Here is an 8,025-nt window from a genome sequence, read left to right on the forward strand (position 1 = left end):
CTTGGACTTCCCACAGGTCAGGGAACTCTGATTGCTCTTCAAGCTGATGAGGGAGAGGGACTTGATCAGGGGAGGGGGAGGGAAAGGGGAGGCGGTGGCGGGGAGGAGGCAGAAATCCTTAATAAATAAATAAATTAAAAAAAAGTTAGGGCTTTTTATGACAGAGAAATGTCTGCTGCTCCTGGCAGCACCAGTTAAGTCAAGAGGAAAATGGGCATCAAATAGGCTCCGTATGGAGTTTGCTAGCCATTTGGGCAAGAAACTGCTCTTGCCTGGACTGCTTAACTGGAGCAGGACCCACAGAGAGATGACTGCTGAATTTGCCTAAAGGTGAGATGATCCTTCAGGGTTCCTGCTTCATGAAAGAGTTTGCTAGACATTCTGCAGGACACAGGAAAAGTGACTGACAAACTACCAATATAGGCCAAACTGTCTTTGAAAATTCCTGCTTTGTGGAAAGTCTTCTGGATACTATGGGCCTGTGGGCTGAAGATGGATGCCCCAATGGTACAGAAGAACTTTGGGTCACTGTTCAGGCAGTTAGATGTCTCTGTCGATTCTAGAGTTTTGGAAGTTGCTTACAATGTACTTCCTGTTTATTTATGCAATATTATATCCTTCTGGAGTCTTTGATGGAGTTGAAGAATAGATATAGTTTTCCTTAGTTATGATAAATGATAAAGTAGATATAAATATTGTAACTGTAATTCTTGCTTGATAACATCTGAAGCACTTAGAGGCCTGGTCAGAATTTATATTTTCATAAGTCGAGGAAATAAATAAGATAGTCACAATCTCTTTATTATCTGTATCTTTATAACTTGCTGTAGAATTTTTTTTTTTTTTTTTTTTTTTGGTTTTTCGAGACAGGGTTTCTCTGTGGCTTTGGAGCCTGTCCTGGATCTAGCTCTGTAGACCAGGCTGGTTGTAGAATTTCAAAAGTTCATAAAGGTCTGTAAATCTTTGTTTCTGGAAGAAGCCCTTGAGTGTGCTGTAAAATCAGGGACTTCTTTATTTTTATCTACTTACTTTATTCCCTAGTGGCAGAATCTGTGAGCCTGGTGAGGGACTCTTTGTTATTTGTTTATTTGTTTTATTAAGCAACTGAGGGCTGGAGGGTAAGTGAACTTCAGTTTCATAGTTTTTGTTTTTTTTAATGTAAGAGATTCAGGTAAGAAAGTCAATTTTTTAGTTATGCATGGACTGGTCAGGAAGCCTCAGGAATGGAGCTGATGGAGGCCTTTCTCGACTTTAAAAACAACGTTTCTTTTTTCTTTTTTCTTTTTACAATTACTTTCATTTGAACTAAAGATTTTATCCTTAGGTGCTGAGTGAGGATGAAGAATTGTAATTTACCCAGCACTTTGCTGGCCCCTTGGAGATCAACTTAGATCTGTCTTGCAGGAGTTCCAAAGTAGCAGCACAGGACTCAAAATAATAAAGAATTTCATAGGTATTGGTTCACCTTGCTCCTGTTTTTGTCTTACAGTTGTTATTTTCATCCAATATTGAATGTCTTTTCTGAAAACCATGGATTATGTTCAGTAATATGTTTATCATTGAGCTAAATCATTCTTATCAATTTTAACTCCGGTGAACGTCAGCATATGGTTAGATAAAGAGATACAACGTTCCCAAACACCTTCAGAATTCCCATGTTCAAACTGTCTAGTATTATTTCCTTGGGTAGATTGTCCGTAAGATCTTTCCGGAGGCTCCAAACCTACCTTGGTTTAGTTAATAGTTCATTTTGTTTGTTCTGAGCTCATTAACAAGGATCCTCCTTTGGCAGATACTTTTTTAATCTTTTTCAGCTTATTTGCTTGCTTTGAAAGCATTTTTAGACTAGAAATTTGGTTTCGTTTGCTTGCCTGATTGTTTGCTTGTTTGCTTGCTTGCTTGTTTGTTTGCTTGCTTGCTTGCTTGCTTGCATTCAGATCTCTAAACGCATTTTGGAATCTTTGTCTTTTGAGCCTTGATGGCAATTTGGTTTCTGTTTCATTTGTCTTGGTTTTGTCTTTGAAATATTTTTGTTACCATTTGGCCTTGTCTCCTGACGTTCCTGATTCAATACATAATTCTGCTTTTTCTGTTGTTTTCCTGTGACCTTAAGTTTTTAGCTTGGGATTTTATGAGCACCTGATGATAAAGATGTCGAAGATGAGAGGCTCTTGTTCCCTTCCACCGAGAAGTGGAGAGGTGTCAACGGGAGCATTCTTGTGATGTACAAAGGCCTTGGAGGAAAACCCAGCAAGCATACTCCATTCATGGGTCAGAAGGAATTTTGTTAGCTTGCCCAGGAAGAAACATATGAGGGATTTGTCATTCCATGGCATGAGCACCCTCATGTTAACATAAATGTTCAGGATAACTTCCAGGTCCAATGGAAGAAGATGGACCCAGGGAAACAGTTGAGAAAGCTGATCTCAAAAGCAACAGAACAAACCATGTATTGCCTAGTGTTTTAGTTACTATTTTATTACTGTGAAGAGGCACCACAACCAAGGCAATTCATTAAAAAAAAAAAAAGGTGTTTAATTGGAGAATTGTTTACAGTTTCAGAAAATTTTATTCTCTAACCGTCATGGCAGAAATCGTGGCACCAGGCAAGCAGGTATGATGCTGAAGGAGGAGCTGAGGGCTTACATCTGATCTCCAAGTTAGAGGAAGTGTAAAAGTGAGACCTCACTTGGCATGGGCTTTTGACACCTCAAAGCTTACCGGCAATGACACACTTCCTCCAACAAGGCCACACCTCCTAATCTTTCCAAAACAGCTCACCAAGTAGGGACTAAGCACTGAAACATACAAGCCTATGAAGGCAATTCTCATTCAAACCACCACACCTTGCTAGCATAGATGTTGCAGAATATTTGCTTACAGTGTAAAAAAAATGTGCCTTTGCCAAGGCACCTTCTGATTGTTTCAACAGAAGTCAGTTAGAGAGCTGAACAGCCAATAGTTATGCAATAGTTATGAGTTAGGCAGGATTTCTAGGGAGAGAGAGAGGAAGAGAAGGAAGACTATGGGTGCATGGATTTCGCCAGCAGACTCAGAGCAAGTAGTACATGCCACAGTAAGAAAAGGTAACCGAGTCACATGGCAGAATGTAGACTTAAAAGCCTAAACGTGAGCTGAACAAGGTCAACAATAGACATTCTAACATGGATGGGGGAAATCCCCATGAGGTCTCAACTCTACACAAAGAACTACAGGCAACTAAGAAATGCTGAGAAGGAAATAGTCTTCATTAGGGAATCACACTAATTGGTTATCCAATATCAAATGCTCAGCCCTGAAATCATAGGGCAAGTAACATTATACAGACTAAGCAGGATGTATGTATTATATGTAATGCATACATATTATGCCATCCAAAAAATTTAATTGAAATAGAAAATTATTTTTCTGATAAATAAGACTTTTTTAAACCATTCATATGCTAATTAGCATTCTAATTGGTTTTTAAAGTAAGAAATATGTTATGGAGAGCTTATTTCTCTTAAGATAGTCTGAGAATCTTATTATAAAGTTAGTTTAGAAATCATAGTCAATTAAAGACATTTACGTATTTAGAAAAGTAAACAGAATTTTTGTGTGGATAGCCTGTCAGGAGAAAAAACTAGAAATGTATCACTACAATAATTAGAAATGGAAATATCATGATTTTCATATTGTCCAAATCTAGCACACTATAAGAAATCAAAACGTCCACTTTCACTGTACATATTTATCTCATCTCCTCTATCTTCCTACAATTTTCTTTTCTCATATTTATCATATCCAAAATATCTCTTTTCTGACCTATGTACCACTGACAATCAGATTCATGTTCTAAACCACCCATGGTTAGAGTCCTTTCATTCCTAGGCACTTAAATCTATGATTACTGTTCCTCCCAGAGACCATACATAACAGATATTCTGATTTCATTTTGAACTTTACTTCTATAATATTAAAAATATCACACCCAAACATCTTTCTCCTGGTGTGTCTACCTGTCTCCCCATCGGCACCTTTCCCTGACCACCAGATTTAAAGCAGGTTCTTTATCGAGTGTCCCAGCCTAGTGTGACTGTCCATGAATCTCTAGGCCTCCACCACCCATGCCTTTCCGGCAACTACTCACGGGTCCCTTCTGCTATTCTCCTAACCACCCCAGCAATCAAGACTTCCCACGTACTCCTCCCGGGTCTTACAAAGTACACAACCACTGCAGCACACACATGAACTACTACAGCAGGACACACTGTGAACCTCAGTTTGTTGGAAAAGTGGCACAGACAGCAGCACATCAACATACAAGTATGGGGGTGCATGGAGCTGGATAGAAGGACAGCAGTGCACCTGGATTTCCTGAAACAGCAGCATACAGGGATGAACTACTTCCATGTACAGCAGTGCAGGTGAATGCACTAATATAGCATGCACTTGGATGAATTAGTTCATCTCTACACGTGGATGTCAAAGTATAGCAGTGAGCATCAATGTAGGATTCACTTGTAGAGCGGGGCACACAGGCATAGAAACACACCCTCAAACACAGATACATTAAAACAGCAGCACACGTGACCAAATGAGAGCAGCACACACTGAGATAGCAGAACACTGAAGCCTTGCACAAGGAAGTACTAACACAGCAGACACATGTGTGTATTAGCACTGGGAGAATGGACTGGATCTACTCGAAGAGAAGAACACAGCATTGTACAGCACAGCAGTGCCTGTGGATCTACTAAGAAAGCAGTGTACACAGACTTACTAGTTCAGACACACACAAAACTGTTATATTTGTTGGAAATTTTTATTTTACTTGAGTTTTTAAATTATTTTTCAAGTTATAATTTAATTACATTTCTCCTTCTTCTTCCAAACCCTCCCGCAGGCCCATCCTTTCTTTCCTTCAGATTCATGGCTTCTAGGTTGTCCAGTACCAAACAGTAAGCCATGGAAACACACATACAAGTGTCATTATACTGCACAGGTATATTTCAGAATATTTATGTCCATAAATGTCTTAGTTAGGATGACTACTGCTATGATAAAATACCATGACCAACAGCAAGTTAAGAAAGAGTTTATTTGGCTTACACTTTCAAACTACTGTTCTTCACTGAAGGAAGTCAGGATGGGAACTCAAACAGGGCAGAAACCAAGAAGCAGGAACTGATGCAGAGGCCATAAAAGAATGTTGTTTACTTGCTTGCTCTTCCTGCTTGCTCAGCTTGCTTTCTTATAGAACCCAGGACCACCATCCCAGGAATGGCACTGCCCATAATGAGCTGATCCTCCCACTAAACTTCTTCAACCCCATTAAGGACTCCAGAAGGATATAATATTACCTAAGTAAACAGGAAGTGCATCGTAAGCAACTTCCAAAACTCTAGAATTGACAGAGACATCTCACTAGACAGTCACCCAAAGTTCTTCTGAACTATTGGGGCATCCATCTTAAGCCTTCAGGCCCATAATATCCAACAGACTTTTCCACAAAGCGAGAAATTTCAAAGATAGTTCCGCCTATATTGGCAGTTCGTCAGTCACCTTCTTCTGTATCCTGCAGAATGTCTTGCAGACTTTTATGAAGCAGGAACCCCGAAGGATCATCTCACCTTTAGGCAAGTTCAGCAGTCATCTCTCTGCAGGTTTTTTACATGTTCAGTTAAGCAGTCCAGGCAAGAGCTGTTTCTTGCCCAAATGGCTAGCAAACTCCATATGGAGCCTCTTCAATATCCATCCATCTTCCTCTTGAAGTAACTGGTGCTTCCAGGAGCAGATGTGTCTCAATGTCATGAAAAGTCCTAAGTTAGTAAAACATTTTAAATGCCATATTCTGAAGGTCTCTAAAAGATTTAAAGAATACCTATCTAATTGACATATATCTCTATACATCTAGAAAATCTAACTAACATGACTACAAGCTTGACTATTAAAGATGACTATTAACCTATATTTCTTAATTATATATTATATTTTAAAATGAACTACATCATCACAATACATAATCAAGAGCAGAAATACACATATAACAAAACTGACCTTGAATTTGTATCAATAAACCAAGATTCATACCAATGCAAATCTCTATAGCATATCCCCCTTTAAATGTAAACAAACATTTATAAACCATATTTGGGAATATGGGCATAGTTTTGTTCATACTACTTCCTGCTGTTTGGGCGTGCTGTTAAGTCTTTCATGGTGTATCCTGTGTGCTAGATTCATCTCAGTCAGCAGTTGGGCAAAGTAATTTTGGAGGGTGTTCTCAGCAACCTTGCAGGAGGGCATAGTCTATTAAGCCATATTTGTTTGGATGTATTCCACAGGTTCTCATCCTCTGTGGAAACAAAAGAGAAACCTTTTTTCCAAAGCAACTTATCCTTAGACCCAAATTATGAAGTTGTGGTACCTTTATAATATACATGCTGGTTTAGCTTAGAGCCCATACAATGAACTGTCTCTCTGTACTGAGCTCTCCCTGACTCTGCTTTCTTTCTCCCAGCATTCAGCTGTTTCCCACACCTACCTAAGTCCTGCCCTATCAAAAGGCCAAGGCAGTTTCTTTATTCATTAACCAATGAAAGTAACACATAAACAGAAGGACCTCCTACACCAGGACTACTCCAAAAAAAAAAAAAAAATGCCACAGGGTAGCTGTGTAAAAAGTGTTAAGACTTTTTAACAAGATACAATGCAGAAATTTACCTTAGAAAATATGCTGTTTTGTACGCCATATCAGCAGATACTGCTCTGTGTGCCACATCAGTTATCCTATTTTTATGATGCAAGAGAATTTTTTAAATATGCAGTGGCAAATGTTAAATTTTACATATGTATATTTCTCTTTATTTTGTTTTGTTTTGTTTGGGGTTTGGATTTTTGTTGTTGGTTTGGTCTGGTCTGGTGTGGTATGTTGTGATTTGGTTGGGTTTGTTTTGGTGTGGTGTGGCTTGGTGTGGTTTAGTTTGGTGTGGCTTGGTTTATTGGTTTTGTTGTTGATCTTCATTTCTATCTAGAAAAAAAAAATCATCCCAACCTGAGAAGTACTCTAATATCATTAAGAGAAATACCTTGGCTTGATTTCAACATTTTACCAAGCCTTTCATATTATAATTTATTATTAAAACATTTAAAATGGTGGTGTGACAACATTTAAAAAACGAAAGAAAATAAGCTGCCTGGCTGAGGTAATAAAAGATGAGGTTTTGCTACTCTGCTATATAAACTATTATTATATCAATGAAAATGATTCAAAAGTAAGATGTTAATCTATTCGAGAGAGGGAGGGGAAAGAGAGATGTATCATGCCACTTACTTGGAAACAGCAGTGAAGGCCAGCAGTGAAGTTCTGATAAAGCCATCCCTAGAGCCAGCTGTGAGTAGTCAGACACCTCCCCAATCACACTGCTGAAAACAATGGGTGAGGTACCAAACACTCCAGCCTGGGATCCACAGATTAGCTTGCTTCTAGCATTTAATAACATCTGCTGTCGTGAATCTAGAGGATTGAGTAACTTTATTATCAGGGACTTTAAGGGTCCCATAATAAATTTCAGAAGGATATTTCAGAATTTTCAGTACTCACTGAAAAATTCCCTCCCGATACTATCCTATATGTTTTCATTTTTATTTCATTTTCATATTCTTTACTATATTTCTAAATTCCCACACCTCCTCTCCTCTCTAGAGAAAAGTATTTTTGTCGAGGCTGGCCCCAACAAATGGTGCCGCAACATGGGGCTGACAGGTGAACCATGAAAAACATGAGTGACCAGATATACAAAGAACATGAGGAGCCCGCGAGAAAACTGCACCACAGGTAGAAAGGTAAGTAATGAGCACTCTAAAATAAATAGTAGATATAAAGAAGGAAAGCAAAGAGGGGCATAAAATCGGGAATAAAACTGTAAACATAAAAAATGGAGAAGGATATCTCAGGGAAGTGGATGCTAGACTTTGGCTTCGATAAGATAACAGAAATTTTTGAAAAGGAAAAAGTGAATCTTATGGCTATTATTTTCTCAA

Source organism: Microtus ochrogaster, chromosome 18, assembly GCF_000317375.1.
Source record: "Microtus ochrogaster isolate Prairie Vole_2 chromosome 18, MicOch1.0, whole genome shotgun sequence".
Lineage (NCBI taxonomy): Eukaryota > Metazoa > Chordata > Mammalia > Rodentia > Cricetidae > Microtus > Microtus ochrogaster.